Source organism: Dipodomys spectabilis, unplaced genomic scaffold, assembly GCF_019054845.1.
Source record: "Dipodomys spectabilis isolate Male_0828 unplaced genomic scaffold, ASM1905484v1 ptg000241l, whole genome shotgun sequence".
Lineage (NCBI taxonomy): Eukaryota > Metazoa > Chordata > Mammalia > Rodentia > Heteromyidae > Dipodomys > Dipodomys spectabilis.
In genome coordinates, this window is record NW_024870918.1 from 4,842,585 (window position 1) to 4,853,928 (window position 11,344).

The following is an 11,344-nucleotide window of genomic DNA, read 5'->3' on the forward strand; positions in this document are numbered from 1 at the left end:
TTGTATAACTAGAACTCCTATGTACACCACCTTGACAATTAAAAATTTAAAGCTGGGCGCCAGTGGCTCACGCCTGTAATCCTAGCTACTCAGGAGGCTGAGATCTGAGGATCAAGGTTAGAAGCCAGCCCAGGCAGAAAAGTCCATGCGACTCTTTATCTCTAATTAACCACAAGCCAGAAGTGGCACTGTGGCTAAAGTGGTAGAGTGCTAGCCTCGAGGACTAAAGCTCAGGGACAGTGCTCAGGCCCTGAGTTCAAGCCCCCAGTAACCACAAAAAAAGGAGGAAGAGGGGGAGAGGAAGAGAAGGAAAAAAGAAAATGCTCGCTACCCATAACTTCAGCCCTTACCATTTTGATAATTCTCCCTCCCACTAAATACTCATGAATATCTATGAGTGATACTTAAGGGTGCATTGTATTTGCAGTTTAGTTCTCTATTTTTTTCTGAGTAATACTGTATTAATAATGTGCCTTTCTTAGGGGTTGGTTGCTCATGACTATAATCCTAGTTAGGAGGATCACAGTTCAAACTAGCCCGGGGCAGGAAAGTTCAGAGACATAAATGAAAAAGCCAAGTGGGAGCCTGGGGCCTTGAGTTCAAGCCCTAGCATCGACATACACACACCGAGAATTAGCTCATGTACAGAACAGTGAAGAGAACCTTGTGGTCAGCTACCTTTCCCACCAGCATCGAAATGGTTTGCCATTCTCTATCAGACTAAGATCTGCATATTTAACAGGTAATTCATTTACTCTAGGAGCTTTGATCAGTTATGGTCCACTAAACAGCCATTATGACATGTTTATCACTATGTTTAATCCAACTCTTTTGTAGATCATTAGAAAGATTAATTCTTTAAAGTTGGGCTCTAATGGGGAGGCATGGTAAGTCATTTAAAATGAATTGAATGTCTCTGTGCAAATAAAATACCATGGAATGACCATGCCCCGCCCCCCCCCCCCCCCCCCACACACACACACATACACCCTGAAAACATTTACATGGTAAATTCTCTGACTTGCATGATTCTTCATGGGGCTTGATCTCTGGGCCTGGGCGTTGTCCCTCAGCTCTTCAGCTCAAGGTGGGCGCTCTACCACTTGAGCCACAGTACCACTTCTGGTTTTCTGAGTGGCTTATTGGAGATAAGAGTCTCACGGACTTTCCTGCCCAGGCTGGCTTTGAACCACGATCCTCAGATCTCAGCCTCTCAAGTAGCTAGGATTACAGGCATGAGCCACCAGTGCCGGGCTAGTATGTTCATTTCATAAGCAACACACAGCTCAGCAACTGCCTCAGAGTCCTGCCACTAAGAAATCACAGAGATGATTTGGATGCAGCTTCCTGCTTCTGAATCTAGTGCTCTTCTTTCTACATAGAGAGGATTTCTCCAAATAATTTGTTGAGCATGCTGTATGGGTTTCTCTTTAAAAACTCAGGAGCCTGAGATCTGAGACTCACAGTTAGAAGCTAGCCAGGCAGGAAGTCTGTACTCTTATTTCCAATTAACTACCAGAAAACGGAAAGTGGCACTGTGACTCAAAATAAATACCCTGTTTATTTATGCTCATATTGAGGTTTGGACTCAGTGCTTGGTCTTTTCACTTGAGAGTGGAGCTCAACCCCATGGGTCATACTTCTATTCCTGGCTTTTCGCTATTGTCGAGTGTCTAGAGAATTTGTCTGCTTGGACTGCCTTTCTTGGTTCTCAGGTCTCAGCCTCCTGAGTAGCTAGGATTACAGGCTTGAGCCACCAGCATCCAGCTTCGTCCCCTCATCTTAAGTAGTCACCATGGTACCTGCCTGTAATCCCAGCTGAAGAACTGATAGGTCTGTAATTCAAGACGTCTTGGCAAAAGGGAGAGACTGAAATAAAGTTGTGGCTGTGAGGGTGGCTCAGTGTTAGAGCGCTTGCCTTGCAAGCATGAGGCCCTGGGTTCAATTCCTCAGCACCACATAAGCAGAAAAAGCCAGAAGTGGCGCTGTGGTTCAAGTGGTAGAGTGCTAGCTTTGACCTGAAGAGCTGAGGGACAGCGCCCAGGCCCAGAGTTCAGGCCCCACTGACAATAAATAAATAGTTTTGGAGGCCCACATGAGGGTAAATAGATGTATAAGACCTGAGTTTCCATGATGCCTCTCTCAAAAGAAAAAGGCTCCAAAGCTAAGCAACCACAAAACACCCAGAAGCATTGAAATACTCTGCTCCATGACGGAATCCTTAAATTTATCTTTTTTTTTTTTTTGGTTTTTTTTTGTTGGTCGTGGGGCCTGAACTCTGGGCCTGGGCGCTGTCCCTCAGCTCTTCAGCTCAAGGCTAGCGCTCTACCACTTGAGCCATAGCCCCACTTCTGGATTTTTCTGCTTATGTGGTGCTGAGGAATTGAAACCAGGGCCTTCATGCATGCGAGGCAAGCGCTCTACCACTGAGCCGCCTTCCCAGCCCGTTTATTTGTCTTTGTTGTTGTTATGATAAAGGTGATGGACCAGAGAGGTAGGTCTTATTTTTGAGATGAGGACGCATTATGTTGCCCAGGGTGGCTGCAAGCAACCTACCTGTCTTCGTCTTTGCTGTAGTTGGGACTATAGGCAAAAGCCACCATACTCAGTTCAGAGTCCTAAAGTTAATGATGGCGATCTTCTGACACACAAGAAGAACCAAACTCTGAAGGCCAAGACTGCCTCACCAGACCACCTTGTCACATCCAGCTCCAGAAATGTGACCGGGTGAAGAGATCCCTGACAGGGCTGGGGGTTGGCAAAGATTTGAGACTGAAGATCTTTGTTCCTTGCTTGACTTGTAGGGTCACATTCCAGATGTCCTGGGTGAGGGCTTGTGTTATCAACATGTTGACATTCCAGAGGTGGCACAAAAATGACAAAGCTCTGGAGTGCTCGGTGAGGAGGGCCCTTGAGACTTGAGACGTGTGTGTGTGTGTGTGTGTGTGTGTGTGTGTGTGTGTGTGTGTGTGTGTGTGTGTGTGTGTGTGTGTGTACACTATTTCCTCAGGCTCAGCCTGTAGAGGTGGCAGATACCTTTGCCTGAAATGATCTGCTGAAAAGAGAAGGTATTCACTGCATGGATTTCCAGACCTTGAATGGGGCCTATTGGCAGAAGATGCTGAGTAAAGTAAGATCATGTCTTACCTGACAATCCAGCAGTCTGATGGTGGAATGCTAAAAACAGGAAGAAAGAGCCAGAATCAACCAAGACTGTAGAGACTAGACCTACAGAGAATGATGAATAGTGGCGCCTTGAACTTGGATTTCCTCCCTGTTCTGCAACTTCTGAAATTCCTCTTAACCAAAAGTTCAGATAGCTGGGCTCTAGTGACTCACACCTGGCCTGTCATCCTAGTTACTCGGGAGGCTGAGATCTGAGGATCGAGAATCAAAGCCAGTCGAGGCATGAAAATCAATGAGACTCATCTTCAAGGAACCACCAGAAAACCAGAAATGGAGCTATGGCTCAAAATGGTAGAGCACTAGCTTTGAGCAGAAAAGCTGAGAGACAGTGCCCAGGCCCCAAGTTCAAGCCCCACAACCAATGACAAAAAAAAAAGTTCAGATGGAAGCTAACAGGGCCTAAAAAGCAGCCCAGAACAATGCTGGAAGGGAGGGGATACTTCTCTTCTCAAACCTAGGTTCCAGATGTTTCCCTCTCTTTCTTCCACAAACACATTCTCCTCTCTGCTGCCCCAAGGGTTCTGGGAGGACTGGAGAAAGAGTTGCTCAGCCGAGGAGAGGGTCCTTGGCGTGATATGGGAAGTTCTCCAGCTTCTTTCAGGTATTGCCCAGGGCAGGCTTCTTGCCTCTGTCCTTGGAGCAAACATCTTCCTACTTTCTTGCACAAACCTTGCACAATCTCCTGCAGAAATACAGGCTTGGAAGAGGAGCAGGAGAAAGAATGGGAAGCCTCAGTCCCCTGGTATTTTGCTCATGGAAATCTCTTCCATAAAACATTGAGGGAGGGGTGTTTTGTTTTTGTGTTTTGTGAGCTAGGTGCCAATGGCTCACACCTGTAATCCTAGCTACTCAGGAGGCTGAGATCTGAGGATCATGGTTCAAAGCCAGCTTGGGTAGGAAAGCCAATGAAACTCTTATCTCCAGTAAACCACCAGAAAACTGGAAGTGGCACTGTGGCTCAAGTGGTAAAGCACTCGCCTTGAGCTGAAGAGCTGAGGGACAGTGCCCTGAGTTCAAGTCCCATGACTGAGAAAAAGAAACAAAAAAGATAATAATATTCAGGAGTTCAACTAGTTCTGGAGTACTGGTCTCTTATTTAAGTATTCCCTTTAATGCCAGTGAATGGTGTTAGCTTTTCTTGCTGTGACAGATGTCTGGGAGAAGAAACTAAACAGGACGATTTACTTGGACTAAATGGCTCTGTTTCCAGATCTGCCACGAGTCAGAGCATCATGGTGGGGAGGTGTGGTGGAGCCAAGCTAGTCACCTCTTGGTAGCTAGGAAGTAGAGACACAGGCGGAGGAGAATGAGGGACCAGGTATAACCTTCAAAGCCATGCCCTCAGTGACCTTCTCTCTTCAGCCAGCCCCCTTCCTAAGGTTTCCACCACCTCCCCAAATAGTGTCACCATCAGGGGACATGTAAAGTCTGTAAGGAATAATTCATCTTCAATCCATAAAGATGCCTATTCCAGGAAGCCTTCCAAGAGTGCACAGTAGCTTATGCTTTTCCCTAAGTGATAACGATTCATATTGTCAAAAAAGGCTGCTTACTAGCCGGGTGCTGGTGGCTCACCCCTGTAAATCCTAGCTACTCAGGAAGTTGAGATCTGCGGATCACAGTTGGACGCCAGCCTGAGCAGGAAAGTCCATGAGACTCTTATCTCCAATTAACTACCAGAAAACTAAAAGTGGCGCTGTGGCTCAAAGTGGTAGAATGCTAGCCTTGAACAAAAAGCTCAGGGACGGTGCCCAGACTCTGAGTTGAAGCCCCATAGCCACTGCCCCCCTCCCCCCCAAAAAATGTTTCTTACTGACAGGAACTGGTAGCTCAAGCCTAGCTATTCAGAAGGCTGAGATTTAAGGATCACATTTCAAAGCAAGCCCAGGCTGGAGTCTGTGAGACTCTTATCTCCAAGTAACCACCAAAAATCAGGAAGTGGTGCTGTGGCTCAACTGGTAGATCACCAAGTTTGAGTGAAAAGATTAAGGAACAGCACCCATGCCCTGAGTTCAAGTCTTAGTACCAGCACCAAATAAAATGCTGTTGACTGCTTCTGTGGATGCCCTTTTCCTCTAGATTCTAGACTCCGTGACAAAAGGAATTGCTCCTTTTCCTTCCATTTAAACCTTGACATGGGGTATGTGGCAGGTGTTGAACAAATGAACGTTATATCCATAACAGGATATAATTCATTGGTGTCCCTTTTGAGTGTCTGGAGCACAAGAAAATGAGGAGAAAAGCTGAACTTCAGCGAATGAAGAATATCCTCTGTCATTTCCACACTTGCACCAATGCTGGGAATATCACATTGCAGTGAGCAGTGTGCTACAATGAGATACAGTGAAACTGGGGCCATTTTCTAGCCTTGAGACATCAAAGTTCTTCTTTTGAGTATATGGTACTGGAACTTGAACTCAGAGCCTTATGCTCTCATTTGGCTGTTTTTTGCCGAAGCCTGGTACTCTATCACTTGAGCCATGCTTCCACTTACAGCTTTTCGGTGGCTAATTGGAGACAGACTTGTCTTCACTGGCTAGTTCAAACCTTGGTCCTCAGCTCTCAGCCTCTGGAGTTGCTAGGATTACAGGTGTGAGCCACTAGCACCTGGCAAAATGGAGGTTCTGAGAATAGGAAGTGAGTGTCTTGAATGAAAAAGAGCCATTCCACCCGTACTCAAGTCAGGAACTTAGTCAGATGCACAGCATGGTGACCAAGAGGCTGGCCCTGAGTTCCCTGTGGGGCTAGGGTTCTCTCACCTATATTGAAGTTGAGGTATGCAACCCTAAAGTCAATGCTTTGTGGTTGAGTTGCCACTCCTTGTAAGAACTTCATTATCAAAGTAATACATGCCTATATTTAAGAAACCAAATGTGTCATTAAAACTGACAAAATGAAGCAGGCCTTGCTCTCCTGTCTCCTTTCTCTGAGGCAAACTCTTTCAAACTCATTTATCTGTTTTTGGTTTTTGTGGTTGTGGTTGTTGTGGGGCTTGAACTTGGGGCCTGGGCGCTCACTGGGCTTGCGCTCTTCTGCTCCAGGGCTAGCCCTCTACCACGTTGAGCTACAACCCCACTGCTAGTTTTCTGGTGGTTTATTGGAGATAAGAGTCTCACAGATTTTCCTGCCTGGGCTAGCTTTGAACCAGCACCCTCAAATCTCCGCCTCCTGGATAGCTAGGATTATAGGTGTGTGTCACCAGCGCCTGGTTTTTTTCTTTTTCTGAATTTTACACCATTTCAAAAGAGTATACCCATGCTGCTGTGTTGTGGACACTGCCTGGTAATTTGCTGTTTAAAATACCTATATTCACCCGCACTTACATCTTCTCAGCAGTCAGTGAAGGTAAGACTCCCAAGCCAACATCAGACCCAAAATAGCCATGATCAAAATAGAATTTTCTTCTCTCAGGCATAAAGAAGTTGAGACAGGCTGGAATGGTGAGACGGCGAGGCACCTGGAAAACACTTGCTTTGCCTTTCCTAGCTCTGGCTTGCATTTTTGAGGAAGAGAAAGGGACTAAATTAGCTAGGAGATACTAAGTTGGCCAGCAGTGATAAACAGCCTCTACTATCTGTAGGTGATAACAGGTGTGATCTCTCTCTGGCAGGACACACCTTTCTGTTCAGCTTCTCTGTTTCTCTGCCCCTCCCTCAGTAACGCAACGGGGCAGAGTGCTCTCTCTCGGACACTGTCATGACAGGTAAATAAAGCAAGCAAGAGAATCACATGGCTAGCCCTTGACCTACCTTCTTGGGGGTGACTTGTGTCATTTCTACTCCTATATTATATCCAGTGAGTCATGTGGCCAAGCCTGCATGGAGGGAATAAAGAATGATAATTTTTCTCTAGGGAGAGTCAGTGAATATTTGTGAACACATACACCATCTGGAACAGAAGGTAGTAGAGATACAGCTCACTTCTCAACAAATCAGTCCATATGCACAACATCCTTTAGAGTTCTGCACAACATCCCTGCCTTCCTCTCATTGGCAGAACTTGGGGGTCTGCTGGATTCCAGGGAGGCTGTTTCATGTCGCATTTTTTAACATGGAACATTCTGCATAAATAAAATTGGGGCTTGAATAATGTAGAAGATGGGGAGAATAGATATCAGGGAGGCAACGAATGATCTTTGCCAAAACTTTCTTGTGATTTTGAGTTAAACCTGACTTTACAATGAGCATGCCATTTTTGTTGCTGACTCAAATAGTATTCATATAGGTTATCTTTTACACTTAATGATGAAGATGCTTTATTATTTATTTTTGAACTCTGGGCCTGGGTGCTGTCCCTCAGATTTTCAGCGCAAGGCAAGTGCTTGACCACTTGAGCCACAGCACCACTTCTGGCTTTCTGGTGATTTATTGGAAATAAGTCTCACAGACTTTCCTTGCCTGGGGTGGCTTTGAACCACCATCCTCAGATCTCAGCCTCTTGAGTAGCTAGGATTGCAGGCATGAGCCACTAGCACCTGGGAAGGTGCTTTGTTTTTTGAGATAATAATTACTATTAATCCCACCTCCCCTTTGGAGATCTTACTCTCATACTCCTTTGCTATATATGGACCACTTACTCACTAGATCTGCTACACAATTGTCCTCAGGTAAATTATCTTTTTTTTTCCTGCGCTCTCATGCTAATTCTCTCATGTCATTTATTCTCAGTTTACTTGTTTTTTTTTTTTTTTTTGGTCATGGGGCTTGAACTCAGGGCCTGGTGCTGTTCTTGAGCACTTTTGCTCAAAGCTAGCACTCTATCACTTTGAGCCACAGAGCCACTTCTAGTCTTCTGGTGGTCAATTGGAAATAAGATTCTCACAGATATCCTACCCAGTCTGGTTTCAAACCATGATCCTCAGATCTCAGTCTCCTAAGTAGCAAGGATTACAGGCCTGAGCCACTGGCACCTGGCTACAGGTTCATTTTTGATATGAGAATATCATCTTTCAGAAGCTTCCTGAGAAAAGAATGTAAGGCATATATGTTTCACAGGACTGTATTTCTCAAAATAACTTTGCTCTGTCTTTATATTTCATTTTTAGTGTGGCTGAATATAGAATTAAAGCTGAAGATACAGTGCCAGGATGCTAGAAGCTCTGTGCTATTCTGATTCCTGCCTTTCTATGTGTGAGAATGCTTTAGTTACTTATTTGGGATTTTGAGATGCTTTTAGATACTTTCTTTATTCCTGATGTTTAATAGTGCCTAAAGGTATGTGATAGTGAAGATTTTTTTTCCCTGTCCTGTCCTGGGTCATTCAATCTGAAGATTTACTTCTCTTGGTTTTAAGATTTCAACTTTTTTTTCTTCATTAAATTCCTTCCTTCTTTTTCCTCAAGTGTTTCCTCTTATACTTTCTATTTCTAAGGGATTGTGTCTCCTAAGTTTCTTTTCTAGTTCTTCTCATAGCTCTTATGAGCTATCTCTTTGGTCTTTGTCAGGTTGTGTGGGGGTGGGGGGAGGGTGAATTTTGAATCATATCTTCTGTGTTCTCTGTTAAATACTTACCATCACTGTGACATATTGTGTTTCTAACATCTCATTCTCATTCTTTGTCTATTCCTTTTAAGAATCCTATTCAAGAGTAGTGGATGTATTGTCATCTGTCATCTAATGGATGATATGAAGAATATTGTTTTATTTCCATTATTTTGATCCCTTTATTATCTCTGCTTCTTCTGACTTCCTTGTTCCCATAATCTCTGTCTTGCTTGTTGGATGCTCTCCTCAAGTGCCTGGTGGTCTGTGGTGACCCATTCATACTTAGAATGGAAAGTTCCAACAAAGGAAAGTATGGAAACCATATCTACGAGAAAAGAAATGCTGAGGGCAACAAGTTGGGACAGAAATGGAAAGTGGTAGAGGGACCAGCATCACAGGGCGGCTGGACTTTGTTCTGGGAGTAGCAAAGCCAGACACAAGCCCAACCCCTGTGAAGTGGAGGGTAAGAGACATGTCTTATATGACTGAGTTCTTAGCTTTATATTCCACTCAGTTCCAAAGGAGGGGCTGGGAATGTGGTTTTGTGGTTAGAGTGCTTGCTTAGCATGCATGAAACCCTGGGTTCAATTCCTCAATGGCACATAAATCGAAAAGCCAGAAGTAGCGCTGTGGTTCAAGTGGTAGAATGCAAAAGAAACTCAGGGACAGTGCCTAGGCCATGAGTTCAAGCCCCAGGACTAACCACCCCCCCCCCCAAAAAAAAAAAAAGGAAAGGAAAAGACAAACAGCAGCAGGAAGAGAGAAGCAGGGACGCTGGTGGCCCACGCCTGTAATCCTAGCTACTCAGGAGGCTGAGATGTAGAAGATCGCCATCCAAAGCCAGCCCAGCTGAAAAGTCCACGATACTCCATCACCAATTAACCAGCAAAAAACTGAGCTGGAGGCATGGCTCAAGCAGTAAAGCACCGATTATGAGCAGAAAGCCATTCAAGAGCACAAAGCCCTGAGTTTAAGCCCTGATACAGAAAAAATAATGGGAGAGCAATACATAGATCGTTAGATTATTTACTCACATAAAACCTAAGTCTAACATTCCAGACTTTCACGGAAGGAATTATGAGCAGACGTGTCTAGCTCAGTGGTAGAGTGCTTGCCTTGCATGCATGAGGCCCTGGGTTCGATTCCTTGGCACCATATAAACAGAAAAAGCCAGAAGTGGTGCTGTGGCTCAAGTGGTAGAGCACTTTCCTTGTCCTGAAGAGCCCAGAATTCAAGTCCTATGACCGACCAAAAAATAAACGAAAAGAATATATAATGTGGTAAAATAATAAGCACAGATATAGAGACAAGGTCAACAAATACAATATTGTGACCTCTAAAGATTGGAAAGCACGTTATTTCTTTTTGAAAACAGCTTTCCAGGGGTCAAATTTCCATACCACTGCTCAACACATTCTAGTAAGTCTATACAGCGGAGCAACTCTCCTCCAGCCCCAAGCTAGAGCTCTCCTGTCTTATGCTAGTGCCTCTCACTGCTGTCTGCAGTAATCTCTGCTCTCTTTCTGAGCCATGAATGAGTCTGCTCAGAGTTTTTCTGTCATAGATACAGTTGAATAATATGCATGCAGTCTTTCTGGTTGGGCTTCGGTCACTACACATCATTTAAGGAGGTTCAGCTGAACCTTGACTGGCCTGGCCCCCAGCCCACCTATAGGACCAGCCTGACATGGATGTTGCTGTTAGGATCCTGCGTTTTCTCTCTGTGAGTGGTGCTGGAGATTGAGTCTGCTCACCAAGGAGTCAGCTGAATAAAAGAGGAGCCATCCATTGTAACGGGTGACCAAATCACAACCTAGAAACACAAGATCCATGAAAGGAACAGGGAGTCTGCCTTCCCCAAGTTTATAACACCTCGATAACAGAACCAAGTAGAGTAAAATGGCTGCAATGCCAACCATTTCAAAAGTCTACTTTTAACAATGATGATCACCATGGAATAAAATTAGACCTTGATAGTGGGAACTTTATTTAAAGAGGAAACTTCTCAAAGAAATGCTACTTGGGAGGCTGAGATAGGCAAATTGTTGTTGGAAGCCTCCGTTGCCTCTCCCAGGGAAAAAAAAAAGTTATTCTGAGACTCTCTATTGAAGGAAAAAAAACAAACATGATGGTTCATGCTTTAATCTCAGCTACACAGACGCATAGGGAGGAGGATTATAATCTTAAATGTAAAACAATATGCTATAATATGCTATATGAAAAATGAGTAGAGTAAGAAGAGCTGGGAGCCTGGCTTACATGGTAATATGCTTAGCTAGCAAGCATGAGGCCCCAAGTTCAAATTCTAGCACCACAAAAGAAAAAAGAAACTCTTCATTATAGAAACTTCTGAATATGTAGGAACCAGAAAACAAAAAACAAAACAAAAACCAGCACCAGGAACTTATTGTAGGTAGCAAAATGGTGCTCTGACAATCCATCCTCCAGACGGGCAGAGAGGAAGTTGGGGAAAGGAGAATTTGCTTGCTCCATTCTGGAAAGTTCTAAAAGTATTTGTGTGACTGAATCCTTGCTATAAATGCTCAGAATGTCTGGTCTGAATTTTCAGGCACAAAGGCGGTCTGTGGTTTATCTGAGCTCCTAGTTTTTCCTGTCTGGCCCAAACCTGGGTGACTTTCAGCTTCCTAGCTTTCGTGGTTATTTACAGGAAGAGC